General features: G+C 43.1%; 1 long non-coding RNA gene across 1 annotated transcript in view; it reads right to left on the bottom strand.

Annotated features, from left to right (window-relative positions):
* Positions 1-21,452, bottom strand: part of LOC307185235 — a 46,838-nt gene that overhangs the window by 7,382 nt on the left and 18,004 nt on the right. The window contains exon 3 of the long non-coding RNA XR_013827922.1: positions 1,919-1,987. This is a non-coding gene — a long non-coding RNA (uncharacterized lncRNA). The remainder of the gene's footprint in view (positions 1-1,918; positions 1,988-21,452) is intronic.

The raw sequence follows: 21,452 nt of genomic DNA, 5'->3' as shown, positions 1-21,452 counted from the left end.
TGACCTCTTTGCAGCACTGGAGTGTGTACTCTTCTAGAAATGCCTCCTTATCTTTATGACACCACTCCACTCAATTGTTTATTCATTCAGGCAACAGCTATGAGCCAGACACTTCTATGAGGTCTGGATACATTATGAACGAGGAGAAATGCCCTCACACAGTATAAATTTCTTCTGGCTTTATTCTATCTTTTTAACTGCTCCTCTGTCTTCTTCCCTGGGGCGACTTTTGTTCACATACCCCTTAAAGCCTAGTGTTCTCCATGGCACTGTCCTTGTCCCTCTTTCCTTTTTACCTTACACGTCCCCCTGCATGATTTCAGGCTGTATCTATCACCTAACGCCATGTCCATGCTGACCTCTCCCATTTCTGAGTTCCTATTGCCCTTAGGGTCAGGACCAAGCACTTAAGTTCAACCTCTGTTTTGTTTTTTTTTAAATTAATTAATTAATTAATTTATGGCTGCTTTGGGTCTTCGTTGCTGTGCACGGGTTCTCATTGTGGTGGCTTCTGTTGTTGCGGAGCACGGGCTCTAGGCGCGCAGGCTTCAGTAGCTGTGGTTCGAAGGCTCTAGGGCACAGGCTCAGTAGTTGTGGCGCACGGGCTTAGTTGCTCTGCGGCACGTGGGATCTTCCCGGACCAGGGATCGAACCCATGTCTACTGCATTGGCAGGCTGATTCTTAACCACTGCACCACCAGGGAAGCCCAACCTCTAACTGTTGATCTATGGAACCTTTCCCATGCCTGGGAGTTTTAGTCCACTAGTGAATATCTGTATCTCTTTGTATAATAGAAGGGTATTTGACAAATCAAGAAGAGTAGGTAATTAGAAGGACTGGCAAAACCCGGAGCTGGCAAGACTGTGTAGCAACTGAAACTCTCATACACTGCTGGTAGGAGTGAAAACTGTTTGGCAATACCTATTAAAGCTAAATATTTATATATACTTTGACCCAGTAACTCCATTCTTGGGTAAACACCCAAGAGAAACAAGTGCTTATGTCCACCAAAAGACATGTACAAGCATGTTCATGCCAGCTTTATCCATGATAGCCAAAAACTGGAAACAATTCAAACGTCCATCAATAGTAGATTGGATAGGGGCTTCCCTGGTGGCGCAGTGGTTGAGAATCCATCTGCCAATGCAGGGGACACGGTTTCAATCCTTGGTCCGGGAAGATCCTACATGCTGCGGAGCAACTAAGCTCGTGCACCACAACTACTGAGCCTGTGCTCTAGAGCCCGTGAGCCACAACTACTGAGCCCACATGCCACAACTACTGAAGCCCACGCGCCTAGAGCCCGTGCTCCACAACGAGAGAAGCCACCACAATGAGAAGCCCGTGCACTGCAACGAAGACCCAACACAGCCAAAAACAAATAAATAAATTTATTTAAAAAAATAGTAGATTGGATAGTATTTTATACAATAGAATATTACACAGCAATGAAAAAAATAAACTACTGCTATACATAATGACATGGATGAATCTCATAGACATAATATTGAGTTGAAAGAAGACAAACACAAAAGAACATATACTGTATGATTCCACTTATGTGAAGTTCAAGCACAGGCAAGATAATCTATGGTGTCTACACCCTTTTTGCAGAGTTATCTTTGCAGAGTTATGACTGGGAAGGGACACAAGGGAAAATCTGAAAATATCTAAATATTGATTTGGGTGGTGATTACCCAAGAGTATATGTAAAAAGTTATCCAGCTATACACTTCAGATTAGTACATTTCACTGTCTTTAACTTATACCTCAATAAAGAGTTAAAAAAAAAAGAAGAAGAGTGTGTTATAGATAGCTTTTGTTTTTGCTATCCAGCATTTTTTTGTCCTTTTCTTAAAGTAATTAACCCTGATTTACCACTGTCCTTTACCTTTACGGGGTGTAGACAATGCTCACCTCATATATATGTCACATGATCCAGGACTGGCCATCAGAGTTTTCCACACCTTGGCCACAGGGATGGACCTGTGATTTAAACCAAAGCAATGAGATTCAAACCCAGAACGTTAAAACAAATACTATGCTTATGTGTACATTTACAAGGAGGTGAGTGGTTCTATGGACATATCTATCTGTTAGATATAGCTCCTCAGAGGGAAAAGGACAGAAAAATACCACCTAATCCTCACAATCGCCCTACTGAAGCTGTTGCCTGAGTCTGGGAAACAATTCCCTTCTATGTCCACCCCGCACTTGCCTGGAGGTTGTTGCCTCCCTGGTGAAGTGGACATGAGTAGAAAGAGTATGGTTCTGGGAATTCCCTCTTGGTCCAGTGGTTAGGACTCCATACTTCCACTGCAAGGGGCCTGGGTTCAATTCCTGGTCAGGGAACTAAGATCCCACAAGCTATGCAGTGTAGCCAAAAAAAAAAAAAAAAAAAAAAGAATATGGTTCTGGGTTTGTCAGATATCTTCCATACAGACTCAAGGATCACATGATCACAACCTAGCTACAAGAGAGGCTGGGCACTGTAAGAGTGTGGAAACAAACACATTTGGTGGCCCACATCCCATCCCCTTGGCCATCTCTGATATCAGCCACGGCTACAATGGACAGTCATCCTATGTGAGCCCAGGTGTTGTTCTGACAGCATTTCTCCTCCAGTGTGAGGTCTCAGCCTTCCGTGTTCTGCCCCAGGGCCTTCTTCAATACCCTAGGACCCTGCTCAGCCTACAGGTAATAGTATCCCAAAGTACAGGGGTGTTAATGTCTCTCTTGGCAACTTCCAACCACTGGGGGATGGAAGCTAGTGGATAAATTCCCTCACCTTTAGGTGAATGGTTGTAGGAGGCCTTCTGTACTGTTCTCATCTTGATAACACATTTTCCTTCTTGACATCACTCTCCCTGCTCCCCCCATTCCTGTTTCAGGGGATCCCTCTTCAGTAAACTACCTGGACCAAGTCCTGCTGTCAGATTCTGCTTTGAGGGGAACTCAAGCTAAGACAAGAACTCATGGAAAATCTGGGGAGCACTAACTGTTCTCAGACAGCAGTTTGCAGGGCTTTATTTGTCACCTTAAGGTAAGGTAAAGTTTGGAGACGTGAGAATTTATTGGAAAATTACAGGTTAAGGCCTCAGGGGTTTTTGCAGAGCCCTTGGGAGAGGCAGCAGTATCAGAATATCTTTGCCTCATTCCTTCAGGGCTACATCTTGGATTTTACTCCAAATCATTTCCAACTCCCATTTATTATCTCACTGGCTTATGTTAGAGCAGAGTTTTGCTGAAAATATTGTTCAGGGCTTAGGTCCTTCATGTAAACGGCAGTGGCATGTTATAATTCTGCTGCCTTTCTGATGAGATGATGTAATTGTGTGGCTTTGATTTTTAAATAAGATTATACCCCAATTTCAGCCTTAATTGATGGCAAATCTGGCTGACACATACAAAGTTTAATAATTATTTCTTAGGCATTATCTAACTTTGCCAAGGTGTGCCTCAAAGGTAATACATATCCTTTAAGTGTCCGATTGGGCCTAGATGTTTCTGGGCTTCAGCAAGTACATTTATAAATTTAAATCCCACCAAATCAGCAGTGGTCAAAGAGCTACTTCTTAGTAGGGATTTCAGAATTTCTCTGATTAAAAACAAAAACAAAAACATGGGACTTCCGGGAAGATGGCGGAAGAGTAAAACGCGGAAATCACCTTCCTCCCCACAGACACTCCAGAAATACATCTACACGTGGAACAACTCCTACAGAACACATACTGAACGTTGGCAGACCTCAGACCTCCCAAAAGAAAAGAAACCCCCCACATACCTAGGTAGGGCAAAAGAATAAAGAATAAACAGAGACAAAAGGATAGGGACAGGACCGGCACCAGTGGGAGGGAGCTGTGAAGGAGGAAAGGTGTCCACACACTAGGAAGCCCCTTCGCGGGTGGAGACTGCGGGCGGCAGAGGGAGGAGCTTCGAAGCCGCGGAGGAGAGCACAACAACAGGGGTGCAGAGGGAAAAGCGGAGAGATTCCCGCACAGAGGATCAGGGCCAACCGGCACTCACCAGCCCGAGAGGCTTGTCTGCTCACTCGCCAGGGCGGGCGGGGCTGCGGGCTGAGGCTCAGGCTTCAGCCGGAGCGCCGGGAGAGGACTGGGGTTGGCCGCGTGAACACAGCCTGAAGGGGGCTAGTGAGCCACAGCTGGCTGAGAGGGAGTCCGGGGGAAAAGTCTGGACCTGCCGAAGAGGCAAGAGACTTTTTCTTCCCTCTTTGTTTCCTGGTGCGCGAGGAGAGGGGATTAAGAGGGCTGCTTAAAGGAGCTCCAGAGACGGGCGCGAGCCGCGGCTAAAAGCGCGGACCCCAGAGACAGACAGGAGACGCTAAGGCTGCTGCTGCCGCCACCAAGAAGCCTGTGTGCGAGCACAGGTCACTCTCCACACCCCTCTTCCGCGGAGCCTGTGCAGCCCGCCACTGCCAGGGTCCCGGGATCCAGGGACAACTTCCCCGGGAGAACGCACGGCGCGCCTCAGGCTGCTGCAACGTCACGGCGGCCTCTGCCGCCGCAGGCCCACCCCGCACTCCGTGCCCCTCCCCCCCCCCCCCCCCCCCCCCCCCCCCCCGGCCTGAGTGAGCCAGAGCCTCCGAATCAGTGGCTCCTTTAACCCCGTCCTGTCTGAGCGAAGAACAGACGCCCTCCAGCGACCTACACGCAGAGGCGGGGCCAAATCCAAAGCGGAGCCCTGGGAGCTGTGAGAACAAAGAAGAGAAAGGGAAATCTCTCCCAGCAGCCTCAGAAGCAGCGGATTAAAGCTCCACAATCAACTTGATGTACCCTGCGTCTGTGGAATACCTGAATAGACAACGAGTCATCCCAAATTGAGGAAGTGGGCTCTGAGAGCAAGATTTATGATTTTTCCCCCTTTTCCTCTTTTTGTGAGTGTGTATGTATATGCTTCTGTGTGAGATTTTGTCTGTATAGCTTTGCTTCCACCATTTGTCCTAGGGTTCTATCCGTCCTTTTTTTGTTTTTTCAATTTTTTTCTTAATAATTATTTTTTATTTTAAGAACTTTATTTTATTTTACTTTATCTTCTTTCTTTCTTTCCTTCCTTCCCTCATTTAGACAACGAATCATCCCAAATTAAGGAGGTGGACTTTGAGAGCAAGATTTATGATTTTTTCCCCTTTTCCTCTTTTTGTGAGTGTGTATATGTTTGCTTCTGTGTGAGATTTTGTCTGTATAGCTTTGCTTCCACCACTTGGCCTAGGGTTCTATCCGTCCGTTTTTTTTTGTTTGTTTTGTTTTGAATTTTTTTCTTTTTTCTTAATAATTATTTTTTTATTTTAATAACTTTATTATATTTTATCTTACTTTATTTTATTTTACTCTATCTTCTTTCTTTCTTTTTTTACTTCCTTCCCTCCTTCCTCCCTTCCTTCCTCCCTCCCTCCCTTCCTTCTTTTTTTCTTTCTTTCTTTCTACTAATTATTTCTTTCTAATTTTTCTCCCTTTTATTCCAAGCCGTGTGGATGAAAGTCTCTTGGTGCTGCAGCCAGGAGTCAGTGCTGTGCCTCTGAGGTGGGAGAGCCAACTTCAGGACACTGGTCCACAAGAGACCTCCCAGCTCCACACAATATCAAATGGCGAAAATCTCCCAGAGATCTCCATCTCAACAACAGCACCCAGCTTCACTCAACAACCAGCAAGCTACAGTGCTGGATATCCTATGCCAAACAACTAGCAAGACAGGAACACAACCCCACGCATTAGCACAGAGGCTGCCTAAAATCATAATAAGTCCACAGACACCCCAAAACACATCACCAAATGTGGACCTGCCCACCAGAAAGACAAGATCCAGCCTCATCTACCAGAACACAGGCACTAGTCCCCTCCACCAGGAAGCCTACACAACCCACTGAACCAACCTTAGCCACTGGCAACAGACACCAAAAACAACGGGAACTACGAACCTGCAGCCTGCAAAAAGGAGACCCCAAACACAGTAAGATAAGCAAAATGAGAAGACAGAAAAACACACAGCAGATGAAGGAGTAAGATAAAAACCCACCAGACCTAACAAATGGAGAGGAAATAGGCAGTCTACTTGAAAAAGAATTCAGAATAATGATAGTAAAGATGATCCAAAATCTTGGAAAATGAATAGACAAAATGCAAGAAACATTTAGCAAGGACCTAGAAGAACTAAAGATGAAACAAACAACAATGAACAACACAATAAATGAAATTAAAAATACTCTAGATGGGATCAATAGCAGAATAACTGAGGCAGAAGAACGGATAAGTGACCTGGAAGATAAAATAGTGGAAATAACTACTGCAGAGGAGAATAAAGAAAAAAGAATGAAAAGCATTGAGGACAGTCTCAGAGATCTCTGGGACAAAATTAAATGCACCAACATTCGAATTATAGGGGTGCCAGAAGAAGAAGAGAAAAAGAAAGGGACTGAGAAAATATTTGAAAAGATTATAGTTGAAAACTTCCCTAATATGGGAAAGGAAATAGTTAATCAAGTCCAGGAAGCAAAGAGAGTCCCATACAGGATAAATCCAAGGAGAAATACACCAAGACACATATTAATCAAACTGTCAAAAACTAAATACAAAGAAAACATATTAAAAGCAGCAAGGGAAAAACAACAAATAACACACAAGGGAATCCCCATAAGGGTAAGAGCTGATCTTTCAGCAGAAACTCTGCAAGCCAGAAGGGAGTGGCAGGACATATTTAAAGTGATGAAGGAGAAAAACCTACAACCAAGATTACTCTACACAGCAAGGATCTTATTCAGATTTGATGGAGAAATTAAAACCTTTACAGACAAGCAAAAGCTGACAGAGTTCAGCACCACCAAACCATCTTTACAACAACTGCTAAAGGAACTTCTCTAGGCAAGAAACACAAGAGAAGGAAAAGACCTACAATAACGAACCCAAAACAATTAAGAAAATAGAAATAGGAACATACATATTGATAATTACCTTAAATGTAAATGGACTAAATGCTCCCACCAAAAGACACAGATTAGCTGAATGGATACAAAAACAAGACCCATATATTTGCTGTCTACTAGAAACCCACTTCAGACCTAGAGACACATACAGACTGAAAGTAAGAGGATGGAAAAAGATATTTCATGCAAATGGAAACCAAAAGAAAGCTGGAGTAGCAATTGTCATATCAGACAAAACAAACTTTAAAACAAAGAATATTAGAAGAGACAAAGAAGGACACTAAATAATGATCAAGGGATCAATCCAAGAAGAAGATATAACAATTGTAAATATTTATGCACCCAACATAGGAGCAAATACCAACAGCCATAAAAGGGGAAATCGACAGTAACACATTCATAGTAGGGGACTTTAACACCCCACTTTCACCAATGGACAGATCATCCAAAATGAAAATAAATACGGAAACACAAGCTTTAAATGATACATTAAACAAGATGAACTTAATTGATATTTATAGGACATTCCATCGAAAAACAACAGAATACAGATTTTTCTCAAGTGCTCATGGAACATTCTCCAGGATAGATCATATCTTGGGTCACAAATCAAGCCTTAGTAAATTTAAGAAAATTGAAATTGTATCAAGTATCTTTTCTGACCACAACGCTATAAGATTAGATATCAATTACAGGAAAAGATCTGTAAAAAATACAAACACATGGAGGCTAAACAATACACTACTTAATGACGAAGTGATCACTGAAGAAATCAAAGAGGAAATAAAAAAATACCTAGAAACAAATGACAATGGAGACACGATGACCCAAAATCTATGGGATGCAGCAAAAGCAGTTCTAAGAGGGAAGTTTATAGCAATACAATCCTACCTCAAGAAACAGGAAACGTCTCGAATAAACAACCTAACCTTGCACCTAAAGCAATTAGAGAAAGAAGAACAAAAATACCCCAAAGTTAGCAGAAGGAAAGAAATCATAAAAATCAGATCAGAAATAAATGAAAATGAAATGAAGGAAACGATAGCAAAGATCAATAAAACTAAAAGGTGGTTCTTTGAGAAGATAAACAAAATTGATAAACCATTAGCCAGACTCATCAAGAAAAAAAGGGAGAAGACTCAAATCAATAGAATTAGAAATGAAAAAGGAGAAGTAACAACTGACACTGCAGAAATACAAAGGATCATGAGAGATTACTACAAGCAACTCTATGCCAATAAAATGGGCAATCTGGAAGAAATGGACAAATTCTTAGAAATGTACAACCTGCCAAGACTGAATCAGGAAGAAATAGAAAATATGAATAGACCAATCACAAGCACTGAAATTGAAACTGTGATTAAAAATCTTCCAACAAACAAAAGCCCAGGACCAGATGACTTCACAGGCGAATTCTATCAAACATTTAGAGAAGAGCTAACACCTATCCTTCTGAAACTTTTCCAAAATATAGCAGAGGGAGGAACACTCCCAAACTCATTCTACAAGGCCACAATTACCCTGATGCCAAAACCAGACAAGGATGTCACAAAGAAAGAAAAGTACAGGCCAATATCACTGATGAACATAGATGCAAAAATCCTCAACAAAATACTAGCAAACAGAATCCAACAGCACATTAAAAGGATCATACACCATGATCAAGTGGGGTTTACTCCAGGAATGCAAGGATTCTTTAATATATGCAAATCAATCAATGTGATAAACCATATTAACAAATTGAAGGAGAAAAACTATATGATCATCTCAATAGATGCAGAGAAAGCTTTCGACAAAATTCAACACCCATTTATGATAAAAACCCTGCAGAAAGTAGGCATAGAGGGAACTTTCCTCAACATAATAAAGGCCATATATGACAAACCCACAGCCAACATCGTCCTCAATGGTGAAAAACTGAAATCATTTCCACTAAGATCACGTACAAGACAAGGTTGCCCACTCTCACCACTCTTATTCAGCACAGTTTTGGAAGTTTTAGCCACAGCAATCAGAGAAGAAAAGGAAATAAAAGGAATCCAAATAGGAAAAGAAGAAGTAAAGCTGTCACTGTTTGCAGATGACATGATCCTATACATATAGAATCCTAAAGATGCTACCAGAAAACTACTAGAGCTAATCAATGAATTTGGCAGAGTAGCAGGATACAAAATTAATGCACAGAAGTCTGGCATTTCTATACACTAATGATGAAAAATCTGAAAGTGAAATCAAGAAAACACTCCCATTTACCATTGCAACAAAAAGAACAAAATATCTAGGAATAAACCTACCTAAGGAGACAAAAGACCTGTATGCAGAAAATTATAAGACACTGATGAAAGAAATTAAAGATGATACAAATAGATGGAGAGATATACCATGTTCTTGGATTGAAAGAATCAACACTGTGAAAATGACCCGACTACCCAAAGCAATCTACAGATTCAATGCAATCCCTATCAAACTACCACTGGCATTTTTCACAGAACTAGAACAAAAAATTTCACAATTTGTATGGAAACACAAAAGACCCCGAATAGCCAAAGCAATCTTGAGAACGAAAAACGGAGCTGGAGGAATCAGGCTCCCTGACGTCAGGCTATACTAAAAAGCTACAGTAATCAAGACAGTATGGTACTGGCACAAAAACAGAAAGATAGATCAATGGAACAGGATAGAAAGCCCAGAGATAAACCCATGCACATATGGTCACCTTATCTTTGATAAAGGAGGCAGGAATGTACAGTGGAGAAAGGACAGCCTCTTCAATAAGTGATGCTGGGAAAACTGGACAGGTACATGTAAAAGTATGAGATTAGATCACTCCCTAACACCATACACAAAAATAAGCTCAAAATGGATTAAAGACCTAAATGTAAGGCCAGAAACTATCAAACTCTTAGAGGAAAACATAGGAAGAACACTCTATGACATAAATCACAGCAAGATCCTTTTTGACCCACCTCCTAGAGAAATGGAAATAAAAACAAAAATAAACAAATGGGACCTAATGAAACTTCAAAGCTTTTGCACAGCAAAGGAAACCATAAACAAGACCAACAGACAACCCTCAGAATGGGAGAAAATATTTGCAAATGAAGCAACTGACAAAGGATTAATCTCCAAAATTTATAAGCAGCTCATGCAGCTCAATAACAAAAACCCAATCCAAAAATGGGCAGAAGACCTAAATAGACATTTCTCCAAAGAAGATATACAGACTGCCAACAAACACATGAAAGAATACTCAACATCATTAATCATCAGAGAAATGCAAATCAAAACTACAATGAGATATCATCTCACACCAGTCGGAATGGCCATCATCAAAAAATCTAGAAACAATAAATGCTGGAGAGAGTGTGGAGAAAAGGGAACCCTCTTGCACTGTTGGTGGGAATGTAAATTGATACAGCCACTATGGAGAACAGTATGGAGGTTCCTTAAAAAACTACAAATAGAACTACCATATGACCCAGCAATCCCACTACTGGGCATATACCCTGAGAAAACCATAATTCAAAGAGTCATGTACCAAAATGTTCATTGCAGCTCTATTTACAATAGCCCGGAGATGAAAACAACCTAAGTGTCCATCATCGGATGAATGGATAAAGAAGATGTGGCACATATATACAATGGAATATTACTCAGCCATAAAAAGAAACGAAACTGAGCTATTTGTAATGAGGTGGATAGACCTAGGGTCTGTCATACAGAGTGAAATAAGTCAGAAATAGAAAGACAAATACCGTATGCTAACACATATATATGGAATTTAAGAAAAAATATGTCATGAAGAACCTTGGGGTAAGACAGGAATAAAGACACAGACCTACTAGAGAATGGACTTGAGGATACGGGGAGCGGGAAGGGTAAGCTGTGACAAAGCGAGAGAGAGGCATGGACATATATACACTACCAAACGTAAGGCAGATAGCTAGTGGGAAGCAGCCGCATAGCACAGGGAGATCAGCTCGGTGCTTTGTGACCGCCTGGAGGGGTGGGATAGGGAGGGTGGGAGGGAGGGAGACGCAAGAGGGAAGAGATATGGGAACATATGTATATGTATAACTGATTCACTTTGTTATAAAGCAGAAACCAACACACCATTGTAAAGCAATTATACTCCAATAAAGATTTTTAAAAAAACAAAAAAACCATGGATTTGCTCTTACTCAGTGCCAGTCCTATTCACCATTGCTAATCCCTACAGTGCCCTGGCAAGGTGGTGGTCATGATTTCCCCTTTACAGCTAAGGAAGAAGGAAGCTCAGAGCCTTGGTGACATCATGGGCTCAAGGCCACACAACAGGTGCACTGGCAAAGCAGAGATGAATGTAGATCCAGCTGATTCCAGATTTCATTCTCCTTCCTCAGTATGTCATACTGGTATATCTCTAAGTAGGAGAGTGTATGGGAAGGAGAAAGGAAAGGAGATTCCCACAAATGAATGATAAGATCAGAGAGTCTCAGATTTGGAAGGATCCTTAGAGGCCATCTCGTCCACACCTGTGGGCATGGCACATACGTCCCTCCTGCAGAGGTGCAGCCAGGTCAAAGACCAGGGGAAGGAGGCTGGACAGGGTGTGGAGTCAGGCCTGTGTTCCTGGCAGGGGTGGTGACAGAAGTGGTGGCGCAACTGTGCAATAAAAGAAAACCCTGTGCCTGCTTTCCCTAGCCTTGAGTTGTGTGTGTGTGTTTACGTGTGTGGGCACACACATACATATATGCACACAGTAAAATACACATAAAATTTACCATTTCAGCCATTTCAATGTATACAATTCAGTGACATTTAGCACACTAACAATGTTGTACAAATATCTCCACTATCTAGTCCCAGAATATTTCCATCATCCCTAAAGGAAATCTTATACTCATTAAACAGTCATTGTCCATTCCCCTCTCCCCCCAGCCCCTAGCAACTGCTGCTTTCTCTCTATGCATTTACCTGTCTGGACACTTCATGTAAGTGGAATCATATCATATGTGGCCATTTTTGCCTGGCTCTTTTCACTTGGAATAATATTTTTAAGATTCACTGATGTCATAGTATGTATCAGTAGTTCATTTCTTTTTATGTTCACAGCCTTGTCTTTATACTGCTTCCTTGAACATACTTTTATTATAGTCTTAAAATAGTAACTAATGGTCACTTTAAATCTCTTTTTAAGAAAGTGATCAAAAGGCACAATTACTCGCCTGAGACCATATAGCCACCCTCCTCCTAGATATAAGGTCATCTAGTCCAGGCTCCATGACAGAAGGAAACATTCCATTCCATTACAAAAGTATATGCAAAGAAAACTGTAAAACTTTATTAAGAGTTGTAAAAGACTTGAGTAAATGGTATGACAAAAAATTTTCCTGGATAGAAATATTAAAGATGTTAATTCTTGGGCTTCCCTGGTGGCACAGTGGTAGAGAGTCCGCCTACCGATGCAGGGGACATGGGTTCGTGCCCCGGGCCGGGAAGATCCCACATGCCGCAGAGCGGCAGCGCCCTTGAGCCATGGCCGCTGAACCTGCGCGTCCGGAGCCTGTGCTCCGCAACGGGAGAGGCCACATTGGTGAGAGGCCCGCGTACCAAAAAAAAAAAAAAAAAAAAAAAAAAAAAAAAAGATGTTAATTCTTCTTAAATAAATTTGTAAGTTTAATGCAATTCTAGTCAACATTACAATAAGAATTTTGTGGGGGGAGGAGAAATATAGGGATAGGGGATTTTAAAAAAGGGTTATTATGGGATTATATGAAATCCTGGTGTGAAACTTCTGAAAATTGTAAAGCATTGTAGAATTTTAAAACTTTCATTCAATAAAAAAAAATTTTAAAAAAAGAATTTTTGTAATGATATTATTTTAAAATTAATCTGGAAGAGTAAACATTTTAGAATATCAAAGAAAGTTCTGGAAAAAGATAACCCTGAAGGGGCTAGACATTTTAAAGGGTAGAACTATTTTAGAGTTACAGTGATTAAAACAGTATATTAATAATTCTGGAATAAACAGGTAGTTCAGTGGAACCATCTAAAGTAGAAACAGTCCAACTCAATGGCCTTTTTCTCAGCACAATCTCCTCTCCTTCCATCAGCCTCCTTTAGTTATCCCTGTAGACCTATTTCTTCACCCTTGTCAAAATCTTGAATCCCTGGCCCCTCTGCTTCTTAGTATCCATCCCTACCTATTCGTCTCTTGTCTTCACTCCCTTCCCAACGTGATGGAGACTCCATGTTTTGTTTCAACAATTATTTGCTCATACTTTCAACTTCCTTGCTCCATTTCCCTGCCATTATACCCTGTGGCAGAAACCCAAAACAAATAAAGATAAACAAACTTGGATCTAGTGACTGGAAAGAGACACAAAGTTAGTATACTAGCTTGAATAGTGTCTTCCCAAAATTCATATCCACCCAGCACCTCAGAATGTTCCTTATCTGGAAATGGGGTCTTTGTATATGTAATCAGTTAGGATGAGATTGTAGTGGATGAAGGTGGGTCCTAAATCCAATGAGTGGTGTCCTTATAAGAAGGCTATAAGGCTATAAGAAGACAGAGAGACACAGACGCAGACATACACCAAGGGAAGAAGACCGTGTGAAATGGAGGCAGAAATTGGAGTGGTGCATCTACAAGTTGAGGAGGCCCACGGATTGCTGGGGAACACTGGAAGCCAGGAAGAGGCAAGGAAAGGTCCTTCCCTAGAGCTGACACTTTGATTTCACATTCTAGCCTCCAAACTGTGAGAGAATGGGTTTCTGTTGTTTTAAGCCATATTGGTTGTAATTTGTTACAGCAGCCCTAGGAAACTATGATAGGGGCTTCTAGGCTGCTGGATATACAAGTGTCTTCTCTGTGTGAATTCATCATGTTATATGTGATGTTTGCACACTGCTATGTATATAGTATACTTCAATTAAAAGTAAAAAAGTAAAAAGAAAAAAAGCATTGCTCTTCCTTATCTGAGCCCACACCTGTGCCGTTCAGCGCTGCTGGAGAAAATCTCTCAACCTCTGTGAGTGGTGCCTAATCTCTGTGGGGCTCTTGTGCTGCCCACCGATCCCTCCATATGTCCCTGGGAAGGGCTTTCTCTTTTCTCAAAATTCTTTCCACAGGAGTATTTCCTCCTTCACTCTCATCAAATGACCCTGCTTCTAACTTGTCAGTGAAAAAGACACCACTTGAAGGCAACTCCAGAGTATCCAGCCATTCCTCCTACACACATCCCACTTTTCCTCTTCCCTTCCAGTTAAAAGAGAAGAACTTTCCCTCCTCCTGCCAAGAATCATTCTGGTCTCTGGATCCCATCTCTTGTCAGCCTCTGAAAAGATCTTACCCTTTTGCAATGTTCTCATATTTATAAATAAATCCACACTCCCTTTGGCTAAATAGAAAGATCTCACCAATCCCTTCTCACCCCATGCCCTGGAGATTCTGAAAGGTTTTCCCTAGCAAGGTGTGCTCTGGTCCCCTTTGAGAATCCCTCCATCTTCTCTGTGTCTTCATTGGGTAAGAAGAGTCTAGAGCATCACCTTCGGTCATTTGCCTCATGGAAACATTAGGGGGACTTCCCTGGTAGTATCCACTTGCCAATGCAGGGGACACAGTTTCAAGCCCTGGTCCAGGAAGATCCCACGTGCCGCGGAGCAACTAAGCCCGTGCACCACAACTACTGAGCCTGCGCTCTAGAGCCTGCGAGCCACAACTACTGAAGCCCGCGTGCCTAGAGCCCGTCCTCCCCAGCAAGAGAAGCCACCGCAATGAGAAGTCCGTGCACGGCAACGAAGAGTAGCCCCCGCTTGCCGCTACTAGAGAAAGCCCGAGCACAGCAACGAAGACCCAACGCAGCCAAAAATAAATAAATAAATTTTAAAAAAGAAAAGAAACATTAGGTACACGTTGTGTGTTGTTTTCTGAACGCTTTGTCCTGGTATTTCCTGTTTACCCTTTCCCTGACCCACATTTAGGAAGCTAGGCAATTTGTTTTGTTGTCTCAGGGATGGGGTGACACAGCAGAATGTGGATTACAAAAGAGGCTAATTTGGGGCTTTGCACTTTCAAAATCCCAGGCCTCAAAGCAAACACAATGAATCAGGAAAAATATAAAAAAGCCAGGCTACTTCTGCAGACTAGATAATAATGAGTGAAAAGAGAGAGCAGCCAGGGGCACCAAATGAGCTCAAAGGCCGGTTGGCCATGGTGAGGGTTGCTGTGGACGCTGCCCAAATCCCCCCTTTAGGACTGAACACTCACCCCTCCCCCAACTTCTGGGAGTGCTGACTGCTGTTGGCTCACACCTGAGTCCCTGCCCAGGTATTACAGAAGGCTGCCTTGCCCAAGATTATGTTCCCTCCCTAGGGACAACCAGTAATAAAGATTCTTCTATGTGGAAGAACAAAGGTCCAGCCCCCTTGCTTCAACTTAGGATAACTCTGAGAGGCCATCCAGTGTCAGAGCTTCCTGAGGCATTGGTAGGGGCCTCTGCGGCAACTGCACCCCAGTTCAATCTCTCCCTTGGCCCAAACGTAGCTGCTGTTCCCAAAAGTCTCCCCATTCCCTCTCCTTAGTAGCTTCTTGCACTCAAATGTTCATCTACCTAAAGGTTCCTGGCACCTCCTGGGAAGACACCTGAAAACTGAGGAATGGAAGGCACCTGGAGAGGTCCCCAGAATCCCTGAAGCTTAGCCTAGTGCAGGAGAGTAGAGGAAAAGTGACATGCAGCTTGTGTCAGCTGAGAAGGCCCAAGTGAGTCTCAGTATTTCCCACAGGCCCGAGCTTCTTCCAGAACAGTACAGGATCACTGATCTGGTCAGGAGGGTCCCAGATGTGGCACTGGCAGACAATGGACTTGAAGAGGTCTCAGGGCTGGGACCTGCATGGACCCACAACTGATGACCAGATGGTAATGAGGGCACCTCAGAAGGCACCACCATCATGGACTGTGATACTGAGAGCACAAAATTCCAGCCCCTCTCCTCAACGTCTTGATACTATCCACATCCCCCTGAACTTCCTCAAGAAAAGGAGATCAGCCTGGGAATGGGCAGAAATCTAGTTTACATAGGCTATGAAATCATGTTTACCAAACCTCCATGTGACCTCCAAGCCAATAATCAAAACAAAAAATAAACAGTAGATTGGGGGAAATACTTAGCAAACAGGAAGACAAAGGACTACTATTTTTATTTTTAAAATAAATTTCGTTATTATTTATTTATTATTTTTATGTTTTGGCTGTGCCGTGTGGCATGTGGGATCTTAGTTCCCTGACCAGGGATCAAATCCTTGTCCTCTAGCAGTGGAAGACCAGTGAACCACCAGGGAAGTCCCCATGACTTTTTTTTTTTTTTTTGGCTGCGTTGGGTCTTTGTTGCTGCGCGCGGGCTTTCTCCAGCTGCGGCGAGCGGGGGCTACTCTTTGTTGCGGTGCGTGGGCTTCTCATTGTGGTGGCTTCTCTTGTTGCAGAGCACGGGCTCTAGGCGCGCGGGCTTCAGTAGTCGTGGCTCACGGGCCCTAGAGCACAGGCTCAGTAGTTGTGGCGCACGGGCTTAGTTGCTCCGCGGCACGTGGGATCTTCCTGGACCAGGGCTCGAACCCGTGTCTCCCGCATTGGCAGGCGGATTCTTAACCACTGCGCCACCAGGGAGGCCCCAGGACTACTATTTTTAATATAAAGAATCCATACACGGGGCTTCCCTGGTGGCACAGTGGTTGAGAGTCTGCCTGCCGATACAGGGTACACGGGTTCGTGCCCCGGTCCTGGAAGATCCCACATGCCGCGGAGTGGCTAGGCCCGTGAGCCATGGCCGCTGAACCTGCGCGTCCGGAGCCTGTGCTCCGCAACAGGAGAGGCCACAACAGTGAGAGGGCCGTGTACCGCAAAAAAATAAATAAATAAATAAATAAATAAAGAATCCATACACATGGACAAGAAAAATGCAAAGACCCCAAATGGGGAGGGGGAGACACTATACTCTGTTATTTGTATCCATTACCTCATTCATCTATCTCAGTTGTCTTTTAAGCAAGTTCTATCATTTTCTCTGCCTGAGGAAAGTGAGGCACAGGAGAGGATGGGCATCACATAGCGGTGGAATTAGGATTCAAACGCAGAGCCTGACTCTGTAGCCATGGTCTTGACCAGTATGTTGTATATATATGGGTATACATACATTTATATTTTCTGTTAAAATATTTATAAGGACAATTACAAACATTTAAAATGCCAATGAGATAACGTTACCTAAAAGGTGGCCCCCACGAAATGTGTGTGCATGGTGATTTGTGATTTTCTACGTACGTTAACATGCATCTCTGAAGAGGCTGTAATAGTGGTATGCATGATGGTGATTTTTTTATTTGTCAAAGTGCAAAAAAGTAAGTATCAACCAGCAGCCTAGGGTTGAACTCATTCATATGTAGTTCAGATATCTGGGCTGGATCAGCTTCCTCTCCTTCCTATTCCACCACCCTGGCTTATTGTGCCAGGCTATCATTGTTGGTGTCATTGTTTGTGTCCCCAAAAAACACTATGAATTCACAAGAGAACTGGGGATCACAGCTGGGAAGAAGCCAAGCATAGACTTGAACCAAGGGTTTTCTAGATTTGACCCTGTTTTTTCTGACTTCTGTTATAGTTGCTATTTCCAGTCCATCATTCTACTTCCTTCTCTATCTAGGAATTGAAGGTTATTTTTTACAAAAAATTTTTTTGGAGTATAGTTGATTTACAATGTTGTGTTCGTTTCAGATGTATAGCAAAGTGAGTCAGTTGAAGCCTATTTTTAGAATACACTTCGTATTTTGGAATAAGTTTAGACCTACGAAGAGTTGCAAAGATAGTACAGAGTTGTGTATGGTCTTCACCAGTTTGCCCCAACGTTAACATCTTTCAAACTTAACTTTGTCAAAGTTGAGAAATTGGTATTAGTATTATTAACCAAATTCCAGACTTTATTCAGATTTCACCAATATCCTTTTTCTGTACTAGGATCCAATCTGAGATACTACATTTAGTTGAAACCCATTTTTCTTTCATACACTAAAAACATCAAAACCCACTCTTTAATTCCAGTGGAAACACTGCATAATTCTGGCTGTGGTTTTCCAAGTCTGCTCAAATAACTTTTTGATTTTTCAATAACCATCTTCAGGAATATACAGTCTACTCAGTTTTGACTACAAGGAACAGAGAATACCTCAAACTAGCTTAAATAAGGCCAAGGAGCAAGTCCATGGGTATTCATGGACAGGAAGCAAAGAATCAAGGACAGGAACTGGAACAGCTGTCAGGAACAGATGCTATTCTCTCAAGTTTGTCTCACAGTTTCTCTCTCCTTTGCTTACCTCTGCACCTCTCCTTTCTCACCTCTGCACCTCTCCTTTCCCTCTCCTGACCTAGTTCCCCTGCTTACCTGTCCTACACATGCCCACGCTGGCCACTCTGGCCCACAATCCACATAGTTTAGCATGTGCCACCAAATGCAACTTCACTCTGCTGAAATCCCAGCTCGTATATTCCAGCCAACCCCCAAGTCTTACGGGTGTTAGACAACAGATGGTGGTAAAACTTGGGTCTATTTTTCATCCTAATCAACCTTGAAATATATCTTATATATTTACATATGTACAATTGTATTAAATATATACAATTTTTTGTTATTGTGTCAGAAAAATCAATTTATCTTTGATGCAAGTTATCACTGATATTTGACAATAGCATTATTAGAATGCACTCGTAAAAAATTGGAGGAAGGAGATCATCAAAATCGAATTTTTTTTTTTTTTTTTTGCGGTACGCGGGCCTCTCTCTGCTGTGGACTCTCCCGTTGCGGAGCACAGGCTCCGGACACGCAGGTCCAGTGACCATAGCTCATGGGCCCAGCCGCTCTGCAGCATGTGGGATCCTCCCAGACCGGGGCACGAACCCGTGTCCCCTGCATCGGCAGGCGGACTCCCAACCACTGCGCCACCAGGGAAGCCCCAAAATCGAATTTTTATTTGAGGGGGAACTAGAAGAGAATAAAATCTCTAAGCATTATTAAATACAGGGCTGCAGAGATTCTATCTCAAAGGAATTTGGACAAACTGTATGGGCTTCAAACATTTCCCAGAATCTCAGCTAAAATCCTAGAAAAGAAAGTCCACAGCAAACCTAAATCTGCTAATTAATCTAATAGAACACATTGGCTTTTTTTGGCTTTCTCCTTTGGGAAAGGAAAAAAATAACTCTGCTTAAAAACTGATGGTTCCTTAAACAGACAGATTAAAATTTACTGCAGTTCTTCAGGGATTTTAGGCTTCAATAAACCAATGGGAAAGTCTATCCTTGAATACACATACACACCTTGTTACCCAAATAACACTTCCTACCCTTCCTCTCTTCCTCTCCTTCCCCCCGCCTTCCCTTCCTTCATTCCTACTACAAATACTTATTGAACACCTATCACGTGCCACATACAGTTAGTCCTTGGTGAAACAGCAGTGAACAATAAGTAGGGAAGGGGTTTAGAATACAACATCCCAAAATATGCCACTTTGGCATAACGATTATTTCGAGCTAAAGGCACTTGAAAAACAGGTGCAAGAAGGGCACTCTGACCTCCCATTTTCTTCCTGAGAGCAGGAGATGAAACTCTCATGTGAAAGATGCCCTCCCAATACCAGGAAGAAAAGAACATTCGTATCACTAGAGACAAGGAGTCGAGGCTGAGAGAAATCAATAGAAACCGACATTGTTAAAATAACTCTTATCTTCCTTTAGCCCCTTCATGTATTTTACTTACTTTTCCACAATCGTCCCTCTTTGTTCAACCTAGCATATAAACACTTAGGCCTATACACTTCTTTGGGTCTTCATTTTCCCGTGAGGACTCCCATGTACATGTAAAATTTTATGATAATGAAATTTTTATGCTTTCTTCCCGTTAATTTGTTAAGACAGTCCCAGGTGGAAACCCTAAGAGGGTAAAGGAGAAATTTTACCTCCCTTATGGTAGAAAATAAATAAAATAGAATGTTAGATGTGTAATGTGCTTTGGGGAAGTATGAAGCAAAGGAGGGGTCAGGGAGAGTTGGTGAGGGGCACTACAATTTTAAAGGGTCAGGGAAGGCTCCTTATGAGGGTGATATTTGAGCAAAGGCCAAAGCAGGTAAGGGAGGACACTTTGCAGATATTTGGGGCAAAAGCAAATGGAAAAGTGCTGCTGATGGAGTATGCCCAGAAGCTTGGGAGCAATAAGGTTCAGGGCTGGGATTAGGGGGAGGCAAACTGTGCAAATGCAGGGTCGGGTCCTGTCTTTCTTCTAACTTTTTTTTTTTTTTGCAGCACGCGGGCCTCTCACTGTTGCGGCCTCTCCCGTTGCGGAGCACAGGCTCCGGACGCGCAGGCTCAGCGGCCACGGCTCACGGGCCCAGCCGCTCCGCGGCACGTGGGATCCTCCCGGACCGGGGCACGAACTCGCGCCCCCCGCATCGGCAGGTGGACCCCCAGCCACTGCGCCACCAGGGAAGTCCCTCTTCTAACTTTTAACATTTTGTGCTTCGTGGATTTTTTTGCATTAATTCTGATATTAAACTAAAATATTTATCTTGATTACTGAGTTTTTTGGCACGTCGAGGCCTGTGCCTCGCAAACTACACTCTAGTTCAGACCCTGGAGTTGTTGGAGGGGTGAGGGGAGAAAGAAGGGAGTGTGAGGAAATGATGTCACAGCAAAGGGCGCAGGGAATCAGAGGGGCGTGGCTTTTACCCTGCGTAGCATGAAGTCACTAGAGGGCTGAATTCATTTTCTATTGCTGCCATGACAAATTACCTCAAACCGAGTGGCTTAAACAACATATATCTGTACCTTGCAGTTCTATCGATCAGAAGTCCAACACGGGTCTCACCAGGCTAAAATCAAGCGGTTGGCAGGGCAGCACTTTTTACCGGAAGCTCTAGAGGAGAATCTTTTTTCTTGCTTGTTCAGTGTGTCAGCAGAATTCAGTTCCATGCCGGTGTAGGAACGAAGCCCCCCTTTCCTTGCTGTTGGCCGTGGCCCCTTCCTCCATTTTCAAAGCCAGTGGTGGAGGGTCAAGCCCTTCTCACAGCAGATGTCTCTGACCACTCTGAGGCCTCTCTCTTCCATTTTTAATGACATGTGATTATGTCATTGGGCTCATGGGCTCAGTAGTTGTGGTTTGCAGGCTCTAGAGCGCAGGCTCAGTAGTTGTGGTGCACGGGCTTAGATGCTCTGCAGCATGTGGGATCTTCCCGGACCAGGGCTCCAACCCGTGTCCCCTAGCATTGGCAGGCGGATTCTTAACCACTGCGCCACCAGGGAAGCCCTAATTAGTTGACTTTAAGTCAGGGAGCTCATCCTAGATTCAATCAGCTGAAAAGCCTTGTGGGCAGAGCTAAGGGTTCCTTGATGAAGAAGAAGATTTACCTGTGGACAGCAGTTTCGGCTCATGCCTGAGAGTTCCCTCCTGCCCTTCCTGATGGCCCACCCTACAGATTTCAGACTCACCTAA

Source organism: Stenella coeruleoalba (genome assembly GCF_951394435.1).
Source record: "Stenella coeruleoalba genome assembly, chromosome: 4".
Lineage (NCBI taxonomy): Eukaryota > Metazoa > Chordata > Mammalia > Artiodactyla > Delphinidae > Stenella > Stenella coeruleoalba.
Note: the sequence above shows the minus strand (reverse complement) of the source record. Positions and strands in the feature narration are given on the sequence as shown.